Genomic DNA, 13,398 nt, shown 5'->3' with positions numbered 1-13,398 from the left:
AAAAAAGGTACCTCAGAAAAGAAACCCAATGCAATTCCTCTTCTGCTGGCCCTTCTTGTAACACAGAACTACATTAACAAGTCAAAGGCAGCTACACTTGTGACCAAAAGGCACAAAAGAAAAGGAGAAAGACCCAATTTCCCTTCTGCTCTATTTGCTTATCTTGTTCATACCTAGAGGAGTTTGTTTAGTTGGTTGGTTTGGTTTTGGTTATGGGTTTGTTTAGTTTTTTATTTATTTAATTTTTTGTTTGTTTGTTTTATTTTGGTTTGATTTGGGCTTTTTTGGTCTGCTGTTCTACCAATCAGTCTTTACTAAGACAAAAAAGGAGACATAGCAGTGAAGGCCAATTTGCCATATATATGAAGAAATTGCTGGAAAACTGAGACATTTAACAAAAAATATCAGTTTTCCAGATATTAATTTTTTTTCTACACTGATCTCTCCTTTGCTTCCAGGTGCACCATGCCCAATTGACATAATTCTCCTGGCAGTGAAAACAAAAAAAAAAAAGCAGTCTCATGATGTCTACACTCAGCATTACTTCATGAAACAGCTCTGCTTTGGGGAGGTACAATGAGTGCAGATGCTCCTGCAGAGCTCTTTCCATAAGGCTATTTAACAAGACATATTCACCTGCAAAAGTGCCTGTAAATCTTACATATGCTAAAAATTGCTTGTGCAGTAAACAAAATTAATGGTGCCGTTCTAATTTCATAAGAAGTGAACGGTTTCTCCTTCATGCAAATATAAGTTGATAATGAATGCACCGAGTTCATCAACCTGTTCATTTTCTCACGCTTCCCCTTCTTTTTCAGCCCTGAGAATTACATCCACATGAATGCATTATCACTTCTAGTCAGATTACTCATACAAACTCAACAAAGGTCTGGAGGAAATACTATCTCCCCCTCCCCACAGGAAATTTAAAAGGAACAGGAGACTTTATACTTACTTAATCTCAATAAAAAAGATATATGTGTGAGTGTGGATATGTAAATACGTACATTATAATACATATGTACTTGAATTCTTCAGAATAAATATATATACACACATATGCATATGGAAATGATATAATCTGTGTATGGGTACATATATATATATGTATATTAGAAGAATCCATGCATTCTATGATTAGACAGCTTTATTTTGAAGCGTGTGCACTAGACAGAGCATTATTACCTATCATATATCAGTAAATAAAGAAAAGATATAAATGAGATTGTACATTATAATTGGAAGTAGGGCAGGTTACTAGGCTTGTTAGGCCAATTATAACTCTCTGCAAATCCACTAATAGAGCACTAGATGACAGTAACCTTCTTAAAAATGTCATGTTCAATACTTGTAAGTTTTTCCACTGACAGCATGGTCCAATTACAAGTCAATTCGTAAAGTTCAAATGGCACAACAGCCAAATTAGCTGAAAATGGTCTTTCAAAATATAATTCTGCCTACTGCAGGCAACTAACTGGAGCTGTGTCCATCAACAACCCATCTTTTTGATACCTAGCATGAGGGAAAATTCCCTTTCACTGTTATCACAGAGGTAGGTATTTCTCTTTCCAAAGGCAAAAAAAAAAAAATTCTATCTTCCCTCTTCGCTCTCCTTGTCATTCTGTGTAAAGAGAATACAGCTTTCAGCTATATCCATTATGTTTGAAAATTTTTATCTACTTATCATCATTACATGAAAAGTCATAGAAGACAAGCGTAGATAAACGTTTCAAACGAGCATCAGCAAGACCAAAATTTAGCAGAGGGAAGGTGAGATCTTGGTTAGAGCACCAGATGTGGGATAACTCAGCTTTTTATGCCACAAAAATCAGTGACAAAAGACCTGTGAGTTTTAACAAACAACGTTACAGTCAAAGGACCCACTTTTGCTTTAAGTCATCAGCAAGGCAGTTGATTTCTCTGCATTTCACGTAACACATTCTCTTTCTCCCCACCTAGACTTCCTTGCTTGCTGATTAAAGAGACAAAGTCTTCAAGGCAGTGAGTCTCTCCTGAAGGTAGTACACTTGTAGGACATTGATTTGAAATTTCTGTAACACAAGTAAAATGGTTTAGGGCTGGCCATTTTGGGGTACAATGTAACCTAAATATTAGGATTTGCTGTATATGGATGGTACATGTTTTATTTAGCTAAATTAACAAGACCAGCAGTAAATGGATAAAAAGGAAAGGAAATTACTTCTGGTACTTCTGTATGTTCAGGGATTTCTGTAAAAACCATTTATAAGGGTGTTTTTCTTTAGTTACTCTGTCTTGTCTTCCTTAGGAAATTGATTCTGGACAGGGAGACATACCACAGAAAAGTGTGAACAATGACCTTTGTTGGAATTTAAGGAAAATTTTAAAGACCAGAGAAGAAAGAAAGACAAAGTGGGAAGAAAAGACCATATTTTCAGAAGTCAGGTTGAAAGGCATGACAGAGCTACTAGATTTCTAGGTAAGGTTGAGAAATAAATCTCTTCTACTTTCTCTATCAAGATTAAACTGCACTGTATTTTCTGAAGGCTCTTCTGGTCATAGGATATGTAAAACAAAAAGGTTGGAAAGGTCTGTAGAGCGAGGGGATCACAGAACAGCAAGAAGTCAAGGTCAGAGATCTCAGGGGAGTCCACTATGAGAGATCCAGAAAGGAGAGGACAACCATCCCAGGTGCTCAGCCGTGGCAGTTAATTTTCACAGAACTAAGGCTTTTAGGGCATTTTCAAATCAGAAAAGCAATTCTGTTGTAGCTGTGCTGCTGAAACAATGTTTTTTAAAAATCACTGCCTGAACATAAAAAGCTAGATTCAAATTTCAAAGCCCCTAATATACCCTTGCTCTCAAATATCAATAATATATTGTGCTTTATTTTCTGTGATATATCTTTCTGACTTCTTGCTTTTTGTATGCCAACAATTGTTAAATTACATTCTTTGATAAATGGTGGCTACAAGTTGTTCAATCTTTTCTCCACACTCAGCTGTCTCTACAATGTTCAATTTTGTGGACATTTTTAGACAGATTTGATATAGCATTTATTTTATTTTTCTCTTATATGTGATTTATTATTCAATTTGGGGTTTTGTCTTCTGTCTTTGGAAAAACCTGCATCTTTCCAATTACTTCAATAGCTCAATAAAAATAAAAAAAGGGAAAAAGTATTTCCCCCTGATATCCAGCTTACTTAACCTTTTATTTCAAAAGGAGAAAGAAAAAGGAAAGTGAAAGGTTTGAGGTCAGTCTTGTTTTCATTTCACCTATTCCATGCACTAAGAACTCAGACAGAGGAAAAACCAGTCTAAGATCTAAATGCTGTAATGACTGTATTCAAGAAAAGAAACAATATGAAAGTCACATTGCACATAATGTCACATAAAGCACATTGCATTGATTTTCTCCTGAATACAGTAATGTACATTTCCAGCAAATCTGGAGGTCCTCTCATCTTCAATAAAAAATTAAGGCACCGACAGTCTACAGGATGGATGTATTTAGTTATCTGTATTTTTGCTTCAGTCTTAAAACCTTTTGTGATCGTGGAACGTGAAAAATGACCAGAGAAGCAGCACAGAGAAATACCTCCCACCCCCACAGGAAACTCCACAAACACCCAGACAACCCTGCTCCCCAACACACCCAATATATAATGCATATAATGCAGATTTTTGGTTTTCTGAAAAAAGGTCATTATTTTTACATTACCTAAATTTAGAATTTTCTCTTTAATTTTAGGGTGATGATGACAAGAACATTTTTTTTTCCCCTTTGGGTAGACTGATGGATTATCACTGATCATTTAGGTCACCTAAATGCCAACTCTAATTCTCTGACTGGAAAAGCTCCTTTGTGTGACAGAAGGTTTAGTAGGATCATTTTCTCCAGAAAATAATGCAAATTATTAGGTTGCCACAGACTAGAGACCTATTCAAAGCAAGGATACCAGTGCTATAATTCATCATGCTTTTCCCCCTCTTTTTCAAAACCAACATTTTCCAAAAGCCACTGAAGGAAAAAAAACCCACTACCATCACTTGAAATTCTTGGTGGGAATTTTGAGTCTCCTGCATTCAGGAAGACATTGCTCCCAAGACTTAGAAGAGTGGCTGACAGATGACAGAGAAATCTGAGATTTTAAGAGTTCTTTTAGTTTTGGATACAGTGTAAAAAACCTAGATACATTGTCACAGATAAATTTGTTCGCTTCTGGTTTTCTAATCTCTCATATGATTGCCTTTATTGCTATACCTTTGCATTTCATAATGAATATTCTTTTTTATACATAAGTTCTGCACACTCTTCTCATGGAGATTTCTAAAACATCAGTTAGTGGTATTTGCAGATATAATCAGAATCCAGATATTCCTAGATAAGTTTTCCTCTCTGTATTTATATAACCATTAAAAATCTGTGCATTCGTGCACACGTAATTAAATGGAGTCGAAACATATGACCTTCTATTATTCTATTTATTCTATATTCTATCTTTGCATCATTCTAACCACAACACAAGTTCCTAAAATGACATCAGCTAATTTCTCTCAGAAAGAGAGAAATTTCACTTACTCAACTCATCGATTGATCTTCAAAAAAACCAAGAACTTTTTTGGTTCTGAGAATTTAACGCATTTTTTCCCTCAGGGTTCAGGAGAAAAACTACAAATGAAGTGAAATGCAACAACAGTATGTGATTCTGCCATGACAAAAATTGATATTTTTTTAATCACAGTTTAACATTAAATGTATAAAATATAATGTATATTGAATATATGGTATATAGTAGAGATTACGTGTGTATATAGTAATTTGTAATAATTTTTCCTCTTAGAACGTAAAATACAGTCTTGAAGATAGAACTGAAAAAGGGACAAAAATGCTAATTTGGAAGGGTTTATGAAGAGGTCAGCTACTGCATCCTCTGGGCTTGAAGCATCATGAGTTATCTTTGGGCCTCTCCTAACAGATTGACAAACATATTGTTAAAATATGTGGTGATGGGGACTTCAAAAGCTCTCCAGGTAATCTCTTTCAGTGCACAGTTGTCCTCTTAATGGTGAATTGTTTTGCTGACATACAACCTAACCATCCCATGTAGGAGATTAGCTCAATTACTTAACCCTTCTCATACCTTCCATGAGTAGAAACAATAGAACACAAACCTCTTTAACACAACTCTTTGCAAATTAGAACTTTTAACTCTTCTGTGCCTAAAAAATCACATTCTTTCACTTCCTTAATATAACGTTTTTCAACTTCCACTTTATTGTCTTCCTCAGTTTTAAAACTGACGAGATTATCGCATGCAGCGACTTTTATTATGTGGTACTAATCACAAAATATTGAAAAACACGCAGCTCCATTTTCTTTCTGAAAAGTAGACTCTAAGTATAGTAATTTTGTTCTCAATACTCATTACAGCTGGCATGATGGGGATCAGCAGAAGCATCTTACAATCCAAACATCACTAGAGTTCAGGGTTCCAGCTGTAGCTGATCCACATCAGCAGCTGGAAACACGTCACACTATATGACTGTATAGTGAAAATAGAAGATGAGTATAATCATACCCTAAAGGCTCCTCTTAAAGGCATTGAGCTAACATGATTTGCCTGTCCCAAAATGCCAACTTTATGCATGTTGTAATACAGCTGGACATGTAACTTCTACAAGCAATGCAAGTTGCAAGTAAGCAATTTTATCATAAGCTGGGTTTCCATAAATCATCACAGAAATTTCACTTGCAGATAAATAATACAGTTGATAAACAAGAGTAAATACAATTTTTATATTCTGTTTTATCAAGGTAACAATGTTTTAAGAAGTCTGTATAAAGGCAACTCTGGAGTTGCAGAATAAAGAACTCTGCAAGGCCATAAGCGTGGTTCTGTCAGGCAGAAATGCAAGTACTCAGTTCAGCCCTCAGATCTATTTTGGAGATATTCTAAAACTTAAAACAAATATTTGAAAAACTTTGATATTTATTCATTCAGCATCCCGGACAAGCTATCAGAATCGTTCATCACACAGAACGTGCACGCACACATACTTGCCCAACTTCTGTGTGTGTCAGGTCTCCAGCACAAACAGGAAGGAAAAGATCCTACTTGGAAACACTTAGCAAACTATTTAGCCACAAATTGGCTGTCATCGTGTGACTGTGATCGGGCAGAAGCAGCTGTAAAGCAGTAAGCTTGTGTTTCTTTTCAAATCTGCAGATCAATCCATGAAAAACACCTCAAACTACGCCTTGTCCATTTTGCTCAACCCAGGAGCAACCTCTGACATTCATGTCTCATGTCAGGTTATTGGTTTGTTTTTTTTTTTTTTTTGCTAATGTATATGCTATCTGACATTATTACAAACAGAAAATTCCTCAGTCTGCTGTGCTTATACACATTAGTTTCTAGTCACAATTCACAGGTTTGATAACCCACAAAGGGCTAATGGTTCCTGTGTTTGAAAATAGACAATCTGCATGAAATCAAAAATATTGTAATCCAGAGCAAGGAGCTTGTTAGACAAACAGACATGGTTCTCCTTATGTTACCTCTACTTACAATTAAATCATCTACTGTAAGCCCTAAGAAGGTTTTGAAAAGGTAACTGGTTTGTAATTGCATGGTACTTTCCCTATTATTTATTTTTCCTCCTTTTTTTAAATATCACAGCCCTTGGTATCTCTATATAAGAAGTGGTACATCACAACCATAATAGATCATCCCTATGAAATACTTTCTTAACAAGGTTAAACTATGTATTAAGGGCCACTGGGGTAGCAGCAATTGAAACATGTGGAAAGCAGCACATCTTTGAAAGGACAGAGAAATAAAACCTTAAACAGAAAAATAAGATTATTTTTTTTAATACCCAAATATTATCAGTTCATACTTTTCCAGATACTGAGAGACAAACTTGGGTAACTGACAATAGTGATGAAAAAAACCACCATATTAATTCAGTGCAGAGCTCAAACACTTGGATTTTCTTAGGTTTAAATGAACATCAGTACCTATGTTCTAAACCTAAGCACTTCTTCAGCTAGAGAATGGGAATTTCAGGTGTAATAGCAAACCAACCACAGTATTTTATTAAGACCCCCAAACACCAAAATAAAGCTTACACCAAAATAGTACTGTCTCACTCAAACAATTCAGCTTCAAACACATACTTAGTCATTTATTCTCAGAAACATGGTAGGAAGACACATGACATTCCATACGATTTATTTATAGCATCTATCCCAGTTTGGATAATGGGGGAGTTAAGGCAAATCTTTCAGCCCTATCATATGGCTACCAGTGAAGTAATATTAAAACACAACTTTTGCATTTTTTAATGTCATTTACTGCTGTTTTTTCTGTATTTTTCTGACAGTTCAAGGATAAACTAAAGGAAAAAAAAAACCCATTAAGACTGTGTACTGTGCCCAAAGTTCAAATATTTGACTGCAATTTGTCATTTGCTATTAATAATCATACAAAAAAAGGCTAACTACTATTTTTTATTTTATATCTGGCTTTCAACAAAGGAGTCCAGTGCTGGAAAAAGAAAAGACTCAGTGCCACTCCATGTTGTCAGCCAATATCAAATTTGATGCCTACTAGTGCTGTTAACATGAAAAGCTGCGTTGGCAAGACTTACTAAATAAGACTTCTTATTGTAACTTGAGTGAGACACATAAATAGGGAACTATTTTTATAAGAATGCACTGTTTAGAGATAAATTTCATCCTTACTCTAAATTTTTTTGATCTAACACCATCTTTCACTGTATATCTGAAACTTTACCTCACTATATGCATTAATTTAACAATCTAGTCATATTAAAAAGAACAATTTCATTTCCTGTATATAGTTATCTTCTGCTGTGGTTTTAAATATATATATATGTGTTGAACATGTAAACAAATACAGTTAAAATAATCAGGTATCCTAGAACTTTCCCACAGTTACAAGAAATAGAACTGAAAATTCACACATTAAAGCAACTCACAATTCTAGACTAAAGATTTTACATCCACCCCCACTCTCTCCTTGTGTAAAAAAACACAAGACAATAATTCTATATGAGATTAAGACTGGAGGGATGAAAACCAAGAATCTACAATCATGTACCCAGATATTCAGAATTTGTAAACTCATAAAACAGCCACTAAGTTTTTCAGGCCGGAAAGAAAGCAATATTAAATTTAGAATTTAAAACACTGTTTAAAAGGTTTAAAAATGAACGTTTCAAAAAAGCTATAATTGTTTCAAATATTATACTCTTTATACTGCCATGAGTCCCAGTTTTGTTTGATCTGAGCATTCAATGCATTTCTATTCTTCCTTGAATTATATTGCCACTGTGCTGAAATCATTTTTAGGCAAGATTAATTTAAGACTTTATCTATGCTTATAGCAGCTGTCATTAGTCCTGGCTCTCCATATCACACTCAGGTTACTACATGCAGTTGTAGGCCTAAAGTGTTGGCATTTAAAAAGTTGGAAGCACTGTCTGTGAAGGAATATTCTATCTGGAAGCTTTTTGCAGCAATGAAATAAAAAAAAAATTATTACTGGGCACTAAGCTGATGGGTTGAAAAGTTCTGCTTAGGTGGTTAGCAATCATAATTAGAAAACTACATTGATATTAAAACTCTCTTTAGATTGCACTCCATCTGAATGAGTTTCAGGAGTGGCTCACACCTTGCCAGCCTAACCAGACCATCCACAGACTGCTGACATGAGCTGTTGAGGTGATTTGTCACAGCTTTGTTCCACGCTGGGGCCTTTTACCATGTGCCCTTTGGCTGTACATGTTGGTCATCCCTCAAAACCAGACCAGATACATTTCATGAACATCTCTGTTCTGTCTCAGAGTCATCAAAATAAGGACTTATTATAGAACATCTTTAGCAGGGTCTGTAGACACAGTGAAAGTATAGTCAGCACATGCACCTGGCAAACAGACACAGTGACAGTGGTACACGGATCACTGTAGAGGCAGAGCCAAACAAAAGCTCCTGAGTGACTGCCAGAAATAGGTGAAGCAAGGAAAACAACATTCGGCAAGTTCTGCTGCTTTGGTGGCATGAAAACAAGAAGGCTGAAGCATTGTGGTTCATAGGTAGCACAGGATCTTTAAAAACTGAGCCTAGGAGAGGTAGCAAGTTCACATATATATTAGGATTAACTGAAAATTTTATATGACAAAAGAAGAAGTTCTTCAAAGTCAGCAAGAAAAATTAAAAAAAGAACAGTGAGGTAAAAAAGATTAAGGCAGAGAGAAGGGGGAAAATAAACCAAGGGTAACTGAAAAGAGAGGGAGAAGATTAAACTCAAAATCAGGATCAGGTAGCTCAGAGAACCAGATGTGTATGAGACATACTACTAGAGAAATCTTAAAATTTTGAACTCCAGTTATCTGCACTTTCAGATAACATTTCAATATTGAATAAATATAAGAGGGACAGGGGCACTCTCTGCTGGGTTAAGAAGTGGCTGATGGTCAGGCCCAGAGAGTGGTGGGGAACAGGGCTGCATCCAGTTGGGATCCGGTCACCAGTGGTGTCCCTCAGGGATCAGTGCTGGGCCCAGTCCTGTTTAATGTCTTTATTGATGATCTGGATGAGGCGATCGAGTCCACCATTAGCAAATTTGCAGATGACACCTAGTTGGGGGTGTGTTGATCTGCTGGAAGGCAGGAGGGCTCTGCAGAGGGACCTGGACAAGTTGGAGAGTTAGGCTGATGCCAACGGGATGAGGTTCAACAAGGCCAAGTGCCGGGTCCTGCACTTTGGCCACAACAACCCCCTGCAGCGCTACAGGCTGGGGACAGAGTGGCTGGAGAACAGCCAGGCAGAAAGGGACCTGGGAGTGCTGATTGACAGGAGATTGAACATGAGCCAGCATTGTGCTCAGGTGGCCAAGAAGGCCAATGGTATCCTGGTCTGTATCAGGAACAGTGAGGCCAACAGGGGAAGTGATTCTTCCCCGGTACTCAGCACTGGTGAGACCACCCCTGGAGTGCTGTGTCCAGTTCTGAGCCCCTCAGTTCAGGAAAGATATGGACAGGCTGGAGCAGGTCCAGAGAAGAGCAACGAGGCTGGGGAAAGGACTGGAGCACAAGTCCTATGAGGAGAGGCTGAGGGAGTTGGGGCTGTTCAGCCTGGAGAAGAGGAGGCTCACGGGAGACCTCCTCACTCTCTACAACTCCCTGACAGGAGGTTGTAGCCAGGTGGGGATTGGTCTCTTCTCCCAGGAACCAGCAGTAGGACAAGAAGGCTCAATCTTAAACTGTGCCAGGGGAGATTTAGGTTGAATATTAGGAAGAAATTCTTTACAGAGAGAGTGATCAGCCATTGGAATGGGCTGCCCAGGGAGGTGGTGGATTCTCCGTCTCTAGAGGTTTTTAAGATGAGACTGGATGTGGCATCAGTGCCATGGGCTGGGAACCACGGCAGTGTGGGATCAAGGGGTGGATTTGGTGATCTTGGAAGTCTTTTCCAACCTGGTCAATTTTACTATTCTATGATTTGATATAGCATATAAGGAGATTGGCTTGACTCTACAATAACTGTAAATGAATAATTAGCATAATAACACAACTGGAAAATCTTCATATCTTATTAACAATTACTTCCTTACTATCATTACGATAGTCTCTACCTGTGCTCCTTCCTTCTAACACTGCCACAAGTTTGTTGCATTACTCACCTTAAAAACCAAACAACTCTCTTTTCTTATATATGGCAAATAAGCACTTTTCTTGCACTTTTAGTTTCTCATATTTATTTTTCCTTTCACTTCAGTGAAAATACTCCCTGTATTCAAAATAATGTAAATGTATACCTATTTTTAGAGAATATATGAATATGATACATGTAATATTTTATATTATATATATTGTTACTATACTGTCTTAATCTATTTTCTATATGATAGCCACAGACTACGTTATATAAATTTATTAATTCAATATCCCTCGTTTTATATAATATATATAAACCATATATAATTATATATTATATATAAATATATATTAGATATAATATATATAATAACATCAATTATTATACTCTATAGAAGAGTATAAAGCAATCTATGTATGATATTTAAAGTGTGTGTGTCTACACATATATTACAGCCTGTAAAATATAATGTATTTGGGTACATTTGGACAACAATGAATGAAATCAAGTTAGAGTAATGCATACAGTCAATTGAAAAATGAAAGATGATATCAGTTCCATGGAATACTTTAGAGAAACTTTTGAAGAATATCACTTTAGGAAATTAAAGACTTTAAGTGTAGAGAGAGTGACTATTTACAGAAAATTATGTGATTCTTGGGGTAATCCTCTCAATTATGACTTATGAAGTAAAATATTCTTACTAGTCCTACAATGATAAACGTGTTATGGTAAAGAAACGATTTGTGAATCCTGTACATTTCTGAACTCTACAGTAACTGCATGTTGACTCCTCACAGCATTTTGATTCATAATGCAGGTTTTATAATGTCCTGGAAGAACATATACCAGACAAATTATTGCTCAAGGTATTCCTCAATAATGCAGCCTGGAACCCTCCTGAAAAACAAGCAACTCCCCCCCCCCTCCCCGAAATGGACCCCCTGCATGCCCTGGACACTAAACTAATCTGCAAGGCAAATAAACAAGTTACCACTGAGTATTTCAAATTAATTCCTTCACATTTCTGCCAACGTGCATCTTCTAGACAACATTATTACACAATTACAATGACCTAAAGAAGCACACAAACCCCCTGTATAGCAGAATGGTGCCTATATATAGTGTTTAGCTTTAATCACTGCTGGAAATGGAGGAAATATTTTGAAATACCACCTGTTTGTAGCACAAACACTGTGTAATAGAAGACACGAAGCAGAAAAAGGCAAAAAGGAGGGTGGTGTTGCTATTTTAATCTGGCTCTCAGTACGCAGCCCAGAGAGATTTGTAGTTCAGTGAAGGAGCACAGAACAAACTCCAGCTGTGAACATGTGCCCTGCAAGAGCCAACCAAGGCCCGTAGCAACTAACTGCGTGGCTCAGTAAATTATACAGGCATGTGCTTGCCTTGGACACCTCGTGGAGGCTGCCAAAGCAGAGGATAATAACAGAGCATCCACATTCTTATCCTAGGAAACCAAAGGAACGTTTCAGGACCATCCCTGAAAGGTTTATATATGCACCTCTTTCATATTCAGCACAACTTTTGCAGATTAGAAGAAGTTTGCACACGCAGTCAGTCACAGCATATACAGCAACTGGCAACGCAACTATGACTGCTCCTCCTTAAAAACCTCATAAGCCTTCTCTTCAAAGAGATTTATGAATAATGGGAACTAAATAATTCATGGCACTGCAGATCCAGCCCAAATAGCCTCTTCCTTTTTAAGGTTTCAGTTTGTGATCAAAAGCCTTCATCAGTCATGATAGTGGCATTTGTACTCAGTCCAAACAAGCTGTATTTGCATCTGAATGTTTTTCATTGAAATGAAAGACGTAATATGCAAGCCAAGTTCCAACTAAAAGGCATTTTATGCTGTTTAAATTCAGTCAAATTAAAGGCTGAATGCAACCTAAAAGGTCTACTCTCAGAACAGTAATTTGACACATCATAAATAAGACGCGTGTTTCTGTTACAGTGCCTCAGCACTTGTCTGAAAATTTTACACAGCATCTCAACAGTGCTGTCTCTCGAGGAATAACAGAGAAAAGTCTCACATACAAAGTAAAAAGGTAAACAGAAACCTAATGCACTGGCAGGTTTAACTTACTTTTTACACAGTTACATGAAACAACAGAATTATTTAGGCTGAAAAGACATTTGAGGTCATCAAGTCCAAACTTTAAAATCAAGTAGGTAAAAGCAGTTGCTCTGTGAAGGCAACACTAACATGAAAGAAATTGCCACTACATGTTTAAGCAAATAGATACACACCTTGTACATCAAACTCTCACCATGTTTGATTAATCCTATTGATTAATAAAGTGAGGATCATTCTTTGCCATGACCATTGCTCAGATTTACTACTACACTGAAAAGTACCCCGAGTCCCTCAAAAAATAACAAACAGAAGAAACCAGTCCATAAAGGTCTCAATTGTAGAAGGTGGTGCAGGAATTTCACGTCATAAAAAGAAAAAAAGTAGTAGGATTAGATTAAAATTCTTGTTCTTGCCAAGGGGAAATAAATACAACCGTCATAAATTGAGGTCAACACTAATTTTAAACAGGCTGTTAAGAACCTAAAATGCCCTTTTCTAATGAACCTTAGTGGGGATAAACAAGATAATTCTTTATAATTGTCATGGTGGTTTACTGTAAATCCCTTTTTCCTTTTTTTTTTTTAATTTTAAATTTTGTGAGAAAGTCTTCCTATTGTACTTAGCAATGA

At 36.6% G+C, this 13,398-nt stretch overlaps 1 protein-coding gene across 3 annotated transcripts in view; it reads right to left on the bottom strand.

Annotated features, from left to right (window-relative positions):
* Positions 1-13,398, bottom strand: part of CADM2 (cell adhesion molecule 2) — a 612,665-nt gene that overhangs the window by 214,841 nt on the left and 384,426 nt on the right. The window lies entirely within an intron of this gene.

Source organism: Corapipo altera, unplaced genomic scaffold (genome assembly GCF_003945725.1).
Source record: "Corapipo altera isolate COAL_440 unplaced genomic scaffold, ASM394572v1 74, whole genome shotgun sequence".
Classification (NCBI taxonomy): domain Eukaryota; kingdom Metazoa; phylum Chordata; class Aves; order Passeriformes; family Pipridae; genus Corapipo; species Corapipo altera.
The sequence above is the reverse complement of the archived record's forward strand: the minus strand, read 5'-3'. Positions and strand labels throughout refer to the sequence as shown.